General features: G+C 41.5%; 1 long non-coding RNA gene across 1 annotated transcript in view; it reads right to left on the bottom strand.

The window, feature by feature from the left end:
* Positions 1-417: 417 nt before the first annotated feature.
* Positions 418-18,177, bottom strand: part of LOC101686054 — a 29,414-nt gene continuing 11,654 nt past the window's right edge. Inside the window, exons 3-4 of the long non-coding RNA XR_199105.3 lie at positions 10,531-10,707; positions 418-3,440 (exon numbers count right to left, since the gene is read on the bottom strand). This is a non-coding gene — a long non-coding RNA (uncharacterized LOC101686054). The remainder of the gene's footprint in view (positions 3,441-10,530; positions 10,708-18,177) is intronic.

The following is an 18,177-nucleotide window of genomic DNA, read 5'->3' as shown; positions in this document are numbered from 1 at the left end:
TTATCAGCTAACATTTCATCATCCCGTCTACTAACTCCCACCTCATCGGGCTCAATACGATGGAACGCGTTATTTTGTGTGTGAAAAGAAAGACAAAAGTGGATGATATCTAATACCTTCTCTCCAGCTACCCTCAATCAAGTGGGGGGTATGTAGACACATGTATGACTCTCATTCATAAAAACAATTCTAACACAGCACAGTTTGTAGTATATACTATAATAAGTGCAATAGGGGCGCCTGGGTGGCTCAATGGGTTAAAGCCTCTGCCTTCGGCTCAGGTCATGATCTCAGGGTCCTGGGATTGAGCCCCGCATCGGGCTGTCTGCTCCGCGGAGAACCTGCTTCCTCCTCTCTCTCTCTCTCTGCCTGCCTCTTTGTCTACTTGTGATCTCTGTCAAATAAATAAATAAAATCTTTAAAAAAAATAAGTGCATATAACAGAGGAAGAAAGAATTGTAAGAGTGTTTTGGAAAGAATTGGTGGAAGGATGTATTTTGAACTAGACCTTGGCAAAGGATAGCCAGATTTAAGCATGGGGGGAAAAGACATGGTAGGCAGAGGTTAAGAGCCCGAGCAGAGGCATGGGGCAAGAAAATGTAGGGCCCATGAGGAGTACGTGAGGGCATGGGGAAACCAGAAGGGAAGAAGGCAGGGATCAAGTTCCGAATCAATCAGTATGAGATGAGGAGTTTGGAATGTATTCTTATGCAACTGGGAGTGACTGGAGGTTTTTGAGCAGGGATAGTCAGATCTGTGTTGTAGGCAGATTGCCCTTGTGTCATGGCAGCGTATGGATGGGCAAGAAAAAGGCATGCGAAGAGCCCATGGAGGGTGCCATTGTAGTAACCACTTCTATAGCCTCTCAGATATGCCCTTAGAGGCCATGGCCTCCATAGGGCAATGGAGACAAAACAGAAACTAGTTGAGATTGCATCATTAGGAATGCTTGCAGACCTCAAGAAGACTGGGAAGAATGACCAGTATCTGGGTTTGTACTTGGCAGGGCTCATGGAGGGGCTGTGGGGGCAACTAACTGGAGCAGCCATGAGAGTGCAGCTGAGATCACGGACCACAAAGCCCCGTGAAACCAGGGAGGGGTCAGCTAGAGGTCCAGTGGAAGAAGCAGCTGTCCCAGTGCAGGCAGCCTTCAGCTGTGGCGTCCGTGAGGGGATAAGGACAGACTGTGAGGTGAGTGACCCTAAGAGGAGTTCGTGGGTGCCCAGTAGTCACCTCTTGTGCTCTCATCTCCTGTATCAGTAACAGGAGTTGGTCTTTACTATGTTGTTCTTGCAAGCTCACGTGGAGGCCAAGGGGACAATGTAAGGTCCAGAGTAGGTGGATTGAGTTGCAGATCTGCACTTACCCTGTCAGCTCTAAAGCAGCTCTTAACCCTTCTGCTACTCCTAGAAAAACAGTCTGGTCACTGCTTGATGCGAAGGGCTCTGGAGGTGGCGCAGCCTTGCGTAGGGCCTGGTGCCAGTGACTTAACTTCCCAGTGTGTCAGTTTCTTCCTTGGTAAAGCGGGGACACTAGCTTTGCCTACCACTTGTTGCTGTGAGGATGAAATGAGATGACGCAAGCTAAGCTTTTAGCACAAGGTGTGGAACACAGTAACTAATTAATAATGTAATTGCCATATTACATTATTAATGCCTTATCATAATTATTACTCACTACTGTAAAGTGGGGATAAAAATCTGTAGCTCTGAGAGTTTCTGTGATGATCCAGTAATGAACACGAAGGTGTTTTAAAAGTGTAAAACGTAGTACAGATGTAAGATATTAATTATGATGATAACAAGGGCCCATTCGAAGCGAGATGCTCCCCAGATGCGCTTTCAGAGCCAGTGTTGTGTGAATGCCTAGAGATCATTCCCGATTTCTGTGCTCTGGCTTCTCTCACTGCCTGAAATCAGCTGATAAAGGCTTCTCAGCCCCTTCTGCCCTGAGTGGGGCTAGTCTGGTCCGCTCTCCTAGCAGTTTATGTCAAAGATCTTGTTATGATAAGTGTAGAATGAATGAAGCCAATGTCTACTGTGAAGGCCACCTTGGGGGTCACAGAAGCCATCTCTACCTGCTCCTCTAATGATGCAGTTATAAAGCCCAGTTGCATTTAGAGCCTTAGTGTTCACAAACCCGTTAAGAAACTTGCCTGAAGTCATGCATCTGCGAGGTGAAGAAGTTGATTTTGGAGGCCTGTCCTATCTGATTCTAATGCTTGTGTTCTTTTTTTATTTTGCATTCTCTGTGCCTCTCACTGTCTTATTTGGGGATGATGGAAAGGAGTTAATTAATGATTTGGGATAGGAGAAGTTGGCAGAAATATGGTGATGCGCTCCACAGCCCCTGTGGCTACTGATATTAGAGCCAATCGTTGGAGGTCTGGGTAACAGACCTATTCTAAGAGGAGTGCTATGTATTATGTATTTTGAAAAAAAAAAAAAAAAGAGAGAGAGAGAGAGAGAGACTGTTACCATTCCCAGCAGTCAGAGCAAAAGCTGATGTTCGCCTCTGGTAATCTATCCAAGTAATAATGACCACAAGGCCAGGATGACCCAGAGCAAAATTATCTTTCCCCTCCCAGTTATTATTTTGCTTCCAATTTTAATGAGAAATACAAAATTCCTTCTATTCATTGTTCCAAAGCTTTGAGTCATCCTAATTCTTTCTTCCGCTTCTTCTTACCACCTCCTGTCAGTTCTCAAGTCTGTTGATTTTTCCCTTCTTAAAGTCTCCCTCTTGCAGTCCTTCTCTCCACAGCTTGGTCAGGGCCCCTCGTGTCTTCTCAGGGTTATGGTGGCAGCTCCCTAACTAGCCTCCATGCCCCATCTCTCTGTGTCTTATTCACCCTGTGCCCAGGCACCAGTGTGAGCTTTCAGAAGCAAAGCTCTTTTCACATCACATCCCTTCTCAAAGTACTCATGATATGTTCACAGTGTACACAGTGAAGCCCAAGGTCGTGATCATGGTGTTCAAGAACCTTCAAGTCAGAGACACCTGTGTCATCACTCACGATGGCCAGCAACACCCTCTTCACTTTCTCATACACGTCCTACCAGGCTGAGCTTACAGATCTTGCCTTTGTCACAAATCTTTTCTTGGTTCTCTGTGTTCCCATCATCCTCATTTGGGTGTACTCATTTCACGCTGTTTTGTTTCTGACTTATCCAGGTGTCCATCTTCCTGCCCAGAGAGCAGGCTCCGTATGACCAGAGCCTGGGCTGTATGTATCTCAGCTTCCCAGACAGCATCCATCACTGGCCCCACACAGCAGGGCACAGAGGGATTCAGTTAACATCTTTGCCTCTATTTGACTGCAACTACCTAGTTGAAAATTACCACATTAAAAAGCAACACAACAGCAAAGTGTCTTTGCTCCAGTATCCCATTATAGAGAGTTTTTGAAGTCTTGAGTTGATTTCATGATCTAGTTGTGCCTAAAAAAATTATAGGAAAAAGAGATGTTCAGGCATAAAATCAATGAGCAATACTTCAAAGATAAAAAAGCAGATTCAGGATTTTTTCTACTCTTCCCATTTGCGGCTAATACTGGTGCCAACATTTGGAGGTGGTGGATATTTCACTTATTTGCTTATGTTATGTATTTTCTGCATTCTTCTTTTCCCTCTTAAATTATATGCATTATCAGGTGTCCCTAAATTGGGATTAATTCATGAAAAAGCTATATAGTTTTAAAATGTTATCTTGAGCTGTATTATAGGGACTCCTATGTCAGGAGGCTTTGGTGAAGAGTCTGGGTTTTATACTGTTAATGATAAATCATGGGACTGTTTTAAGTAGGGGTGTGATAAGAGATGAATTTAAAAAACATCATTTAGGCTGTAATGGGGAGAATGGATGGAAGGGTCGGAGTGTGGAGTCAGAGAATCCAGTACGATGCTACAGAAGTGGTCCAGGGAATGATGATGGTGGTGTTGACCTGAATGGTGGTAATGGAAATGGAGAGAAGGAAAAGATCATGGAATATATAGTGGAGACGAGTCAGTGGGTCTTGGAACGAATTTGATGGAGAAGGAAGGTGTACTGGGTTGAACTGTGGCTTCTAAAAGATATGTCCATCTGGAACTTCTGAATATGACACTTATTTGGAATAAGTGTCTCTGCAGATGTAATAAAGATAAGGATCTTGAGATGAGATTAGATTAGGGTAGGTCCTAACTCTAAAGATGAATGTCCTTATAAGAGACAGAAAAGAGACAGACACACAGATCAGAGGAGAAGGTCATGTGAGGACAGAAGCAGAATCAGAGTGGTGCATCTGTGAATCAAGGAAGGCCAAGGATTGCCCCCAGCCAACAGAAGGAAGAAGAGGCATTGAATGGATTCTTCTTTAGAGCCACCAGAAGGAATCAAACCTGCCTACATCTGATTTAGGCCTTTCAGCCTCCAGAACTGTGAAACAAGAAAGGTCTGTTGTTTTAAGCCATTAAGTTTGTTACGTCATGTGTAGGAAGCTAATATGGAGGGGAAGAGGGAAATGAAGAATACCTCCTCAGATTTCTAGTTTTAGGTACCTAATAGATAGCGATACCATTTACTAAGATGGGGAAGACAGGGAGAAGGGCACGATTCTCTACAACTAAGTATATCTTCTGGGGGTGGCAAGGTGAAAGGAATTCTACAGGAAGTAGAATTCAGAGCCACCTTGCAGATCCAAGGGAGAGGAGGAGGTAAGCATAGGAGGCTCCGGGTCTAGAGTTAAAGTTACAAGGAGGGAGAGCCAGATGGATTGAGTAAAGGAGTGACAGGGGAGCTAGTGGTGACACACTTTAATCTTCCTTCCCAATGAATGTGGGCCATTTACTTAATTTCTTTGAGTTTCATTTGCTTCGTCTTAAGATAGAAGTTAAAAAAAATTCACCATCAATAAAATGACAAAGCAGCCTACTGAATGGGAGAAGACATTTGCAAATGATGTATCTACTAAGGGGTCAAGATCTAAAATATATGAAGAACTTATACAACATATCAAAACCACCAAATAATCTGATTGAAAATGGGCAGAGGACCTGACTAGACATTTCAGGATCTGAATAGACATTTTGCCAAAGAAGACACGCAGGTGACCAAAAGACACGTCAAAAGATGCTCAACATCACTAATCATCAGAGAATTGCAAATCAAAACAATGAACTATCACCTTACACCTGTCAGGATGGCTAGAATCAGAAAGACAATAATAACAAGTGTTGGCGAGGATGTGGAGAAGAAGGAACCCCCATGCACTGTTGGTGGAATGCAAACTGGTGTAGCCACTGTGGAAAACTATATGGAGGTTCCTTAAAAAATTAAAAATACAATTATATGATCCCGTAATTCCACTACTGGGTATTTACCCAAAGAAAAGGAAAACACTAATTCAAAAAGATCTATGTTCCTCTATGTTTAGTGCAGTATTATTGACAATAGCCAAATTATGGAAGCAGCTCAAGTGTCCATCCATAGATGAATGGATAAAGAAGATGTGATATGAATATTCCTCAGCCATGAAAAAGAGTAAGATCTTTCCATTTGCAGTAATGTAGATGGATCCAGAGGGTATAATGCCAAGTGAAGTAAGTCAGACAGAGAAAGACAAAAATCATATGATTTCACCCATATGTGGAATTTAAGAAACAAAACAAAGAAACAAATGAAGAAAAACAGAGATAAGCAAACAAAACTCAGACTCTTAAATTCAGAGAACAGACTGGTGGCTGCAAGAGGGGAGGTGGCTTGGGGGAATGGGTGAAATAAAAGGGATTAAGAATACACTTTTGTGGGGCGCCTGGGCAGCTCAGTGGGTTAAGGCCTCTGCCTTCGGCACAGGTCATGATCCCAGAGTCCTGGGATCGAGCCCCACATCGGGCTCTCTGCTCAGTGGGAAGCCTGCTTCCCCCCCCCCCCCGCCTCTCTCTCTCTCTGCCTACTTGTGATCTCTGTCAAATAAATAAATAAAATCTTAAAAAAAAAAAAAGAACACACTTTTGTGATGGGCACTAAGTAATGTATAGAATTGTTAAATCACTATAATGTGCACATGAAACTAATATGACACTGTAAATTATACTTCAATTACCAAAAAAGCAACACTTACCTCAGAATTAAGAAGATGCCCTTTATTTACCTTTTTCCTAAGATGTTTCTTTAAAGATCAACATTTTCGCCTTTTTATTCCACCTCTCGATATCAAAAGAATTAGTTGCCAGGCACTAATGTCATTAAAAAGAAGAATTTGCTTTCAAAAGAAGTACGTCTGCTACCTTGTGTACTTGGGGACTGAAAGTCTCTAGGACGGCTGTGCTTTGACCGTGTGAGCAGATAACCAAGTGCCTTAAATATCTAAGTTTTTATTTTTCCAGGGATTTCCCAATTTTCCATTCAAGATACTGCTCCCCCACCTCCCAGTGTCTGGTCCAGAAGGGATCACTTTACTGTAATATGGTATTTATAAACACATCAAGGTATTTTATTGCAAAAGAATTTTTCAACTGCAGAATCTGAGAAAAGTCTTCAAATCATTTGCCTCTTGCTTTCCATGTACGATTACAGGTACCCTGATAAAATCAATGGACTTGTTCAACCCTCTTGTGTCAGTTGCCTATAAATTTTCAAGATTCAGTCAGTGATCCTCGAATGTGTTGACAGATTCTTTACGTTTTGGTTTCTGCGGTTAGAAAACATCTAGGAAGCTGTAAATAATTGTCTCCCTGCTTTTGTTGAAGCTGTTCTCTCTGCCTGAAAAATCCCCCATTGTTATTCTATCCTGGCCTTCCCTAATCCTTCCTAATACTGCTTAAAGGTCCCACTTCCAGGAAAACCCCTCCTTTTTATTGTATTGGTTTGGAGGTGGAGATATTTGGAGAAATCTAGACATTCCCCGCCCTACCCCACCCCACCCCAGCCAGCTGTGTCCCGGTTCTTCTTCCCTGACCTCCTTCCCGTGGCAATTTCTGTACCATTCTTGGCTTATTGGACCCTGTCTGCATTGAGTGCCGTGGTTTCCCTTGTCTTGTTTCTTTCCTTCCTTCTCAGCACCTTGATCTCCACTCTGGTCTGCATTCCATCCACACAAACTCCCACTGTGAGGAGTGCCAAGGGCCTATGTGCATAGATGGACACATGCATGGCTATAGGTGTGCAAGTATCCTCAACACACATACTGTATATGAATTTTGAAGTGGCTCTTTGCTCAATGCTCTCCTTGGCAGTAGGTACCAGGTACCATATTGATGAAACATTTTGGCACTAGGCCTTGTTCTTTGACTTAGCTTCTGAACCACCAGTTTGGCTTCTCCTTCCTTCCTTCTCAATTCTTTCTCCCTGATTCATCTTATTGCTTAGCCTCCCATTGTAACTTTCCCCCAATACTCACAGCTTGTTTTCCCTGGATAATAATTCAGCTTGTCTCTTGACCATAGCTTCTCTTAACCGTGGCATCTCTCTCTTGGATTCCCTTGGATAAACCACTTACGAATTTAGCCCATTCTCCAGGACTCTCCTGATATCCCACCGTTGGGCCTGTCTTATTTTATTAGCAGAACATTTTTTACCTTATTGACAATAACTCAGGGAAGAACTGAACTCCAGAAACATTATAATCTCTCTCAAGAGAAAGATTTAGAGAAGATATATGGTGGCCCCAGTTTAGTTACCCATCAGGTTTCATGAAAATATTGCTTTCGAGTATAGAAAAAGTCCCTGCAGTCATAGTTTGGGGAAACCCACATGCCTGTAATTACTTGGTAGATCATAATGGGGCCTTACTGTATGATGCATGGAGAAGTTTAGTGGCAAAGGTGTAGGATTTTTGTTTGTTATTTTTCCAAAGTCAAGCAGAGAAGTCAGGTTCGTTACTTCTGATTCATTCCATATAGTCTCATCTTTCTCATGTTGATACTTTTATTGATGATGTAGTTTAAAAGACCTCACGGTAACAACCAAGATTACTGAATGTCAGAGTTCAAGGCCCTTAAAGACCATCTAGCCTCACTTTTTCCAAAGTGAGGAATTGTATTCCTGGAGGCAACTGGGTTGTTTTGGTGTGGTATCTGGTTACAATGCTAAGTACTGTTGACTCTCATAGTGTGAGGCATTCTTTAATTCTTCAGCCTCTGATTAGCCAAGGAGATTTGGAGCCAAAATATCCTTATCACCTCTCCATTACAGTTTGGAGCCAAATGTCCTTATCACCTCTCCATTACTTACTAATCATCTTAATTTATTCATTTGTTTATAAATGATGCAAAAGTAAATCCAAGGCAAAAAAGCCCTGCAGGTCGCCCTCTCTATGGAATGAACTTCATAATGTCTCTCTTGTCACTGTGTTTATTTTTCATGTTTCACATCTACACATGGCAAGGGATATTTATTTTCTATTGAAGATGGTAATATAAGGTTTTCATTTACAAACACTTATTTAAGTAAAAATAGGAGTTAATCAAAAGGAAAATAACATTTATTAAGATCCACATACTCTCAGGATCTGGGAAATTCATGGTGAAAATGAAGAGGCAGTCCTCACTCTCTTCAGAATTAGGTCAATTAGGTTGAACTTCACAGTCTTTGTGTCTCACCTTTGTATTTCTAATACGAAGCTTCCAGAATTATCTCCACCAAGTATCTGACTTAATTTTTCCTGTGGCAAGGAACTCCTCAACAGTACTGTACGTGATGCTGTGAGAAACCATGTGAGGCTGGCATGTGTCAAAGCATTTCCAGGTTGGGGCTCCTCCTGTAGGCAACAGGCCTCACACAAGACTCTCTCCATCTTAAGAGATGATTAGGCTCACAGCAGAGCCAGGAAAGAGTTAGTCCACCAAATACTTCCATGGCTCCTGTCAGAAGATGGCTGGGATGCTCTTGAAATCTCTTGGGATGTCATGTCATTCCCTTCCCCCGGCAGAAGGTGGACTGTTGCCACGTCTGAGAAGTGATTGGTGATGTTGTCATTAGGAGCCACTTCTCCTCAATTGTCCTCTTGGCTTTCACTTTTCCAAATCAAGTTGGGGGGGAGGAGATATGGGGATCTGGTGAACATCTGGGTAGCATATTGGTCAAAGGAATCTGTTTCTCTTTTCCTCTTATAGTAAGGAAACTATCCTCCATTCCTAGGAAAATGATTAATGATAGCACACGGAAGCCAAAAGCAAATGAGCTGTTAACTTTACTCTTTCCTTCTTTCTTTCTTTCTTTCTTTCTTTCTTTCTTTCTTTCTTTCTCTTTCTCTCTCTTTATTCCTTCTTTCCTTTCTTCGTTTCTTTTTCTTTTTCTTTCTTTCTTTTTTTTTTTTAATCTCCTACCTGTGGAAAGACAAACTCTTCTGGTGTGTTTTGCCTTGAGTCACTCAAAATTCTAGGCATCTCCCCAGCTCTGTTTCTTGAAGTGCCTGTGGCTTTTGCTGATTGATTTCCTTTTTGGTGTCCTTGAGCAATTATCTGTTGTATGTGACACAGAAGTTTCTGAAGCGTAAAATCCTGCCTTTACCTTCCACTTTAGTTTCTCTCTATCAGTTGAAGGCAAACCGCAGGCCAGACAGACGGGAAAGCACATTCACAAGTGTGTGGTGACCTAAAAGAGTTGGGTGACTCAACGACTGAGGTCAGGGTCACCTCCTGTGGCCACCTGACTTTAGACACCATAGAGAGAGCAGAGACCTGGTTCCAAGTCCCCAGGTCACCCTTTCCTGCAGCAGCTCGAGGCTTCACAGCTCCGTCTAAAGCTCACAAGAGTTGGGAAGCATAGTCTGATTCTCTCCGTATGTGCAGGACACTGGGGTCGAGGTGCCTCTCTGTAGCCTCAGAACCCCAGTGCAGCCTCCTCTCCCTCCTGCAAGACCCTCCCTCAACAATCCTTAGTCCTACCTTTTGTTTTTTCAGCTTGAAACTTCTCTCAGCCTCTGTGTTTCTCTACAGTTCTTCCTGTTTTCCACTCCTGAGCCCGTGGGCAGCCTCTCTGTGTGATCTGTGTCCATAAGGCCATTTCTTTTCTGTCCCTATGCTCCCAGATCTGTACCCCCCACACTGGCTCTTACCTCCTCACGCTGCTTCTCTCCACATTTCCCTCACACCCAGAGAGAGGCCAGGGAAGGCCTGTGGACGGGCCTCAACCTGTAGCCAGACCTGAGCCACGCTTTCATCACACAGGAGGGCCTCCTCCTCATCCGACCAGCTTCCCAGTCACCCCTAGAACTTGGGGGAATTGCTCTTATTTCTGGCCCATTTGTCCTCCTCCCAGGCCGGCACATGGAGGCTAGATAAAGGTAGGAGAGCTGAGAACCTGGCATCTTCTGAAACCCATCCATCTCTGTGCTTGCCTCCTCACTCTTGGCCTCCGTGTATGGCTTTCTGTCCCCATGCCTGTCCCTTCACTCCATCTAGGCCCAGCCCTGGAAGCCTCTGCTCCATACCTAATGGCCTGTCTCCTGGCTCGGTTAGTGCTCTCTTCAGAGGACAGCGTCTCTCCTTACCTCCTTCATCCTTTCTCTTGCCGAAGTATCTGTGAGTCCCTTGAAGGCAGAGAACATACCTGACGTGTCTTGGTCTTCTCCCTTATTCACAGTACAGGGCTCTCAGCACACCGAAACCATTCCATTTGCTGAGTGACAGTAGGAGGAGGTGGTTGAGACTTGACTCCATGGTGTGAGATGAGGATACACTAGAGCCTTGCTTGTAAGATCCAAACATCTCTCTCTCCCAAGAACACCTGAGATGGAAGCAGAAGCTAGTAAGGAGGAGACACACAACCCAAGTCTTCATTCCACAGTCTGTTCAGCCAGTATTGACCAAGTGCTTTATCTGTGCTGAACTGAGGAGGGGAGAAAGACAAGACCATGTGATGTGTAAGTGTATACCTGATACAAAATAATTTAACTTAATAAAACATAGTTCCAAGGGGGCCTGGGTGGCTCAGTGGGTTAAAGCCTCTGCCTTCGGCTTAGGTCATGATTCCCAGGGTTCTGGGATCGAGCCCCGCATCCGGCTCTCTGCTCTGCAGGGAGCCTGCTTCCCCTCTCTCTCTGCCTGCCTCTCTGCCTACTTGTGATCTCTGTCAAATAAATAAATAAGATCTTAAAAAAAAAAACAAAAAATAGTTCCAGTCACGAATATTAATGGATTAGAAATGGGAACAGAAGAATTTTATAACATGTAGGAATGACAAAAACGATAAAATTCAGGACAAATTTAATAAGAGGGTTACATAATATGTATAAAGAAAATAATTCAGTTTTATTTATTTATTTTTAATTTAAAAAGAACAAATGGTGCCCCATCCTTCCAAGACCTCGTATCCCAGGAGCGATCTGATCGCCTCCGCCGCAGAGCGGTCATTACCATATGGTGGCAACGGGCCTCTGCGCCTTCAGTCTTCACGTCTCTAGATTGCTCAGATGCTCCCACTAGCGTTAACTTCCCTGACTAAGCAAAGATTTAATAATAAAAAAGAAACAATTTCATCAATAGCATAAGATATCTGTGAGGAAAAGCGGTTAACGAGCTTATTAATAAGGTTAATAAGTACATTAATGAAGCCGACATGTTTATGCTCATCAGGTTAACCACTTGGTGACACTGGCAGTGTCTACTCCGGAGCGGAAGGGCGTCTGGTGATTGAATCCAAGTATACTCTGAATTATTCATTCCCTTTCATTTCAGAGACATAGAGATGGATTTTTAAAAATATTTTATTTATTTGACTGACAGAGATCACAGGTAGGCAGAGAGGCAGGCGGGGGGTGGGGGGTGGGGGGAGCAGGATCCCTGCTGAGCAGAGAGCCGGATGCGGGGCTCGATCCCAGGACCCTGGGATCATGACCTGAGCTGAAGGCACCCACTGAACCACCCAGGAGCCCCGAGAGATGGATTTTGAACTAGGAAAATCTGCCTCGTGGGTGACAATTACTGAACAAATAATGTAAATGCTATTTCAAAGTCTCTAATAAGAGTCCCTTATTAGCTTATAGAGAGGTTATAAAAATAAAATGACCTATTTTATATTACTGATGTTAGGGCATTTGTATATTTTCTTTTTTTAAGTCTTTATAAAGACCTTATAAAGTCTTTACTGAAAATTATGTATATCTAAGTTATGCAACATGATTTGACATATATATAGAGAATGAAATGATTACTCAAGTCAATCTAATTATTAATGTGTCTTCTGCTCACATAGTTACCATTTCTCAGTGTATAGTGAGAGCGCTGAAATCTACTCTCTCAGCAAATCTCCAGTATTCCGTATGGTATTCTCTAGTACTATTGTAAGGCATTTCCCACTATACTTGCAACTTTACAGTAAAATAGAGCATTATTAAAATAGAGTTTATAAGTATGCAAATTTACCAGATAAAACATGATACATAGTTAAAAATCGGCAACATTCTGCTTTAGATCTCAACATCAACATCTCCCAAAGATCCTATCTTTTCCTACTAACCAGTTATCTATATCTACCAATAACGGTAACAACAAAAGAGCCTAACAATGCCTGCTTGAGAATATCTCTGTCACTCAAACATAAATTCTTATGTATCAACTTCTTTTAAAAGAGGTATTCAAATCTTCAAAATGTATTGATGAGAAGTCTGAATTTTTTCAGAATTGCCTAGTGAATTCTAAACTATTTTAGACATGATCTATGGAGTAGAACTTTGAACATTGGCCATCCATTCTTTTGGACATTGAAACAAAATAACATTTTTCAAGGAGAAACCTGGCCTAGTCCCCAGGCATCTTGCTCTCAGAAAGGCAGGTCAGGTATGTGTGTGGGTTGGGGGTTTGCTCTCTCATCTCTGCAGTGGTTCCTGGTCAGGAGTCCAGAGCCCGCTAAAGCCGTGTTTTTCAAATTGAGTTGCAACTCATTACTAGGTCATAAAATTAGTTTAGTGCCGTTGTCCATTAGAAATATTATGTAAGCCACATATGTAATCTAAAATTTTCTGTTAGCTACATTAACAAAATAATTGATGTTAAATTTAATAATATATTTTATTCAACCCATTATATAAGCATATTATCTTTATGACATATAATTAATATAAAATTATTAATGAGATCATGCATATTCATTTTTTGTACTGGGTTTTCAGAACCTGTACACTTGATTTATTATACACTTTAGGCATACCTCAATTCCGAACAGCCACATTTCAGATTCCCACTAGCCACATGTGGCTGGTGTCTACTGTATTAAACAGCCAAGTTTAGTGCTTGCAAGTTTATACACTGCAACAGAATAGAACAGAATGGAAAATTTCAGAGGGCATTGCTAATAGTAAGGTAAATAATTTTTCAAGGGATGCAAAATATGTTTCTTAGTGGGGATCATGGTTAAAAAAGGTTGGAAAGTTGATGTATTAAACCAAGTTGATCTTTACCCCATTAAAGTGCCTATAGAGATATCCTGAAGATTGCTCCCTTGGAAACATAAGAGTTGTGTGGGGGCACTTGCCAGGCCATGCACTGGTCTTAGGCTCACCACTTCTTGATATCTATTCAGGGCTTAGAGATCTATCAAGTAAGATTTGGGATGATTGCTTGGAGAACATGCAGCTCCCCAGTCTGCTTATATGCTAAAACTTTTCAGAACCCAGCCAGATCAGCAGAGAGATGGGGCCTTTGACCCTAATCAGGTTGTTTTTTTCTATTTGACTATGGTGTGATATTATGATGATAGGGTTCAAAGCTGCTTTACAGAACAGCGTCATCAGCATGTAATGGGCACTCTAATGCATTGTTGGGGAAATGTGTGTTGGTACCTTTCTGATGGGCAGTTTCCTACGTATCAAAGAATTTAAAAATATGTGTGCCCTTGGATCCAGTGCCTCCAGGAGTTTCTTTTTCCACTTCCAGGCATAAAAGGAAGTGATAAATGTGTGAGTAAAAATTTAGGTATCCTAAATGCAGTGTGTTATGTTGGATTGGATCCTGGAACAGAAAAAGGACATTAGTGGAAAACTAATAAAATCTGAGTGAAATATGGAGTTTAGTTAATAATAATGTAACAGTGTTGGTCTCTTAGTTATGAGAAATGTGCTATGGTAGTAATGTAAGATACTATTGTTAGGGGCAACTGGGTGTGGAGTACATGGGAACTCTCTGTACTGTCTTTGCAACTTTTCTCCAAGCAGTAAATTATTCTAAAATAAAATGTGTATTAAAATATTTAATCCAGCATTTTAATTTAATATTTAATTTGATTCAATATTTACTTCAATATTTAATTTTAAATGTTTATTAAAATATAATTTTTATTAATAATAAGGATTTTCATTATAGTACTATGGTAAAACAAAATTGGAAACAGCCTATCCAACCACTGAGGATTTCTTAAATAATTTTGGTGCTTCGTACAATGAAATATCAGGGGCGCCTGAGTGGCTCAGTTGGTTAAGTGTCTGACTTCAGCTCAGGTCATGATATCAGGGTCCTGGGATGGACCCCGCAGCAGGCTCTGCACTCAGCAGGGAGTCTGCTTGTCCCTCTCCCTCTGCCCTGCCCTCTGCTCTCTCTCTTTTTCAAAAAAAAAAAAAAAAAAATCAGACAGTCATTTAGATGATATTTTAAAATTAAAATTTTTTGCAAATAAAGATGTTGACAATATACTTAGTGAAAAACAACTTCCAACCCAAAATATTATTTTATAAGGTATGTATGTAAAGAGAATTAATTCACAGAATATGCACCAAAATAGCAAGAATTGTTATCTCTAAGTTAATGAAATTAGAGAGGATTTAAAACATATATGTGTATATATGTTTTAAAACATATAAAACATATATGTATGTATGTAATTGTGTATATGTGTTTTCTGATTTTCCCGTCTGGTGCTTATATTGGTTTTCTAATAAGAATTTTTAAAGTTTTTTTTGTTGTTTGTTTTTTATTTTTTGCAAAAGTGGATCAGATGAGTCAGAGTGCCCTGACATGGGGTGATAGCGATGAGTGTGTTCTCACCGCAGACTTGGAAACAGGGGACTCCGATTGCCCCCCTGAGAATTACACTCAGGAATCAACATTGGAAGTGTTAGTGTTGAGTGGGTGAAATCTTTTTAAAGTATCAGAATGATTCACAGGCAAGAATTAGTCCCAGCTACAACCAAACTTGACATTAAGAAGTACAGTTGAGAAGTGCATCTGTCACAAAGGATTTGGCTGAGATTGGCTGTGTCTGGAGGAAAGTCACGGAGGTGGCCAGCGCCCATCAAAACAGGCCCAGGAACGATGTGCTCCATCAGACTGGCCTCCGTTTTCTTTCTTCCTCATAGGTTCACCCCATGGTGAACTGAAAGCATCATCATGTTATCCTGGCCCAGTAGCATTAAGTATTTAGATCGCCCTGTTGATTCCCTCACTCCAACAAGGATTAGACCCTCGAAGGAGCCTGCCAGTCACCTGGCTGTCCTCAGCTGGTCAGGCTACATAAGCGTTCATCCACTTAACAGTGAGCTTCCTCGTGAATTAGCAGATTTGGCAGCTAATTTGATGAATGTGTCTGTGAGCATTGTTAGCATGAGTCAGTGCTCTGGGTCCAGTCAAATCTGTGGCTCTGACAGTAGGAATTTATGAGCCCAAGAAGGGAAGGGCTAGACCATGGCCCTGTGAGTTGACCAAGATAACGGTCCTCCTGGGGCCTTGTCAGGCTTCCTCTCAGCCTCTTCTCCATGCTATGAGTCACCTTTCTCCTGGCATGTAGCAGCTCACTTATTTCTTTTTCAGAGCCCTGCCCATCCACCTGGGATTGAGAAAACCAGTCCCATACCCTTGGGTAGGGCAGCAGAGCCCAGTGAGATGAGTGCTGTTGTAACATGGCTAGAGAACTCTGAGAGACATGGGAACCTGACAAATTTGCAGTGCGTTGAGTAGTTCCAGGTATCAATCCTAGCTTGCTCGAGATTACTCATGTCACTGTACCATGGCCCTGTTGTGCTGAGAAAAGCATGAAACGTGGTGTCAGCAGGTTTTGGTTCCGTGGTTTATGTCCTAATTATCTGGGTGACCTTGCACAAGCACTTTTTGGGTCTTTGATCATAAAATTAGGGATATGGTCCATAACACATAGCATTGTTTTAAGTTTAGTTGTTATGATGGATGGGAAATTATACTATAAACTAAAAAGAACTTTATAAAGTAATTATTTTTTTACCTAGGAACCGTATTAGAATTTGTATGTCTGTGAGTGACTTTTGAAATGCAAACAAATTGAAATATTTTATGTTCTAGAAGCTTAGTTTATCATGCAATGCATGGAAACCCATCAGTTATAAAAGAGACATAATTAAGTATTTAACTCAAATTAAGCAAAACCAATAACTAGGTTTTGTTTTAAATGATTGCTTTGCATCTAAATTAGATTTCTGTTTACTATTTTTAAGATAACAGTTTGATGAAGAATATTCTTTTGCTACCCAAATTCCAAAGCCCTGGTGGAACCTCTCCAAAGTAGAAGCCCCTAAAATTCTTAGGGATAATTTTCTGTGAACCTATAGGCACACCATCTTGTCTGGCCTATGCTCGACTTCTTAGGTTAAGTTCACTTGTGACCTTTGCCTGGCTACATACAGTACAGCAGGGGAAAAAAAAACCCTGAACAATTGTCACAAGACCTTCATGGTGTGGCTTCTGGTTATGTCAGTTTACCTCTCTACGTCCATTAGTAAGATCGGAAGAAGACTTCCCTTGTAGGGTATGGTTTCAATGGAACACTAAAGGTGGAATTGCTTTGTAAACTATTTCAAGTCCTATTATTGTTACTCATTATTTTGTTTGTTCAATAAAACAGTAATGCTGAACATTTTGAACTTATTTTTAAGATGAGGACATAGAGTAGGGCAGGCTGACCTCCTAACCCAGACTGCTTGATGCTTGGACACCATCCTACTGGATCTTCAGGGCTTGGGCATGTCCATTGATCGAATACTCCCTTCTGGTTGAAATTAACTACTCGTCTTCTGGAAGAGTTCTACTTTGGAAATTCTTCCTCTAAATAGAAATCTGCCTATTTTCCCTTGTCGTTCGTTCTTTCTGCTGCTGTGACAAGAGAATAAACCCTTATCTGCCATGACACAGATTTTGTGGGCAACTGCCATGTTCCTCTTTCTCTTTTCTACAACTCATACTTCTCTTTGATATACCTCCATCCTCTCTGCTGTTTTTGCTTGAAGTATTTTCCAAACTCTTCAGCATCTTGGCTGAGTTTCTTCAGATACAGAGAACTGGTCACCCCAGCCTGTCACTTGAATTATAGATACAAATGGCTAACACTTATGGAGTACCTTTTCTGTGGTAGCACTGTTCTAAGAACTATATATAAATTAGCTCATAACAACTCTATGAAGAAGGTATTCTTATTCTTGCCCCTTTTAGAGAAAAGGAAACAGAGGCATAGATAGTAATTCACTCACCCAGGTAGTAGGTGGAGAATCTGGAATGTGAACACTGGCCTCCACTGTGCCATATGGCCCTCTCTGAGAAAGAACATTTGTCCCTGTCTTTGCACTATGAGCACAGGAGAAAATTGAACATTATTCATTCATTAGTAGACCCAATGATTGGCACATTCTATACTTTACTCTACTGCACAAGCCCAATGGCTTCTTTCTAGATCTTGGTTTTCCCACATGTCATATGAAGGGGTTTGATGAGGTGGTTTTTGAGACCCCTCTGTAGCAGTAATATTAGAAAATTTAGTGGCCTAGCAGTTTACAGCAATGGCAACTTAAAATGTCTGGCCTGGTTTCTGGGCCACAATGTACTGATTTACTCATGGTGTAGGCTTACCTATGTTAGTTGAAAGCATTTCTCTTACTAAGAAAATCCTATTCTGATCTTGGTCATTGTTTCTATTCAATAGGAATATTTTGAAGAAAATTGGTTCTGGTGAAAATGGGTCAGATGTTTCTTATATCTAATCTGCAGTTCTCTCTCTGCTCTAGCTCACAGGACACTTACATCTGAATTCCTCTTCTTAAGCCCCGGATCTGATAGTTCAGGCCACTAACCCAAATTATGATTCCCCACTGCTTGCCAAATGGGAGTTGAACTTGCTAGCATGCTATTCAAGACCCTTGACTCATGTTCCAGCCTTTATCTCCATGGTGCATCTTTACCCATCATTGGCTTCTCATTTGATGCACACTTCTCCCTTCATTTGGAATCCTCTCGAATCCTTTGTCAT

The sequence above is a fragment of the Mustela putorius genome, unplaced genomic scaffold (assembly GCF_011764305.1).
Source record: "Mustela putorius furo isolate JIRA1106 unplaced genomic scaffold, ASM1176430v1.1 tig00000580_pilon_pilon_pilon, whole genome shotgun sequence".
NCBI classification, from domain to species: Eukaryota; Metazoa; Chordata; class Mammalia; order Carnivora; family Mustelidae; genus Mustela; species Mustela putorius.
This window is presented reverse-complemented; position numbering and strand designations above follow the sequence as displayed.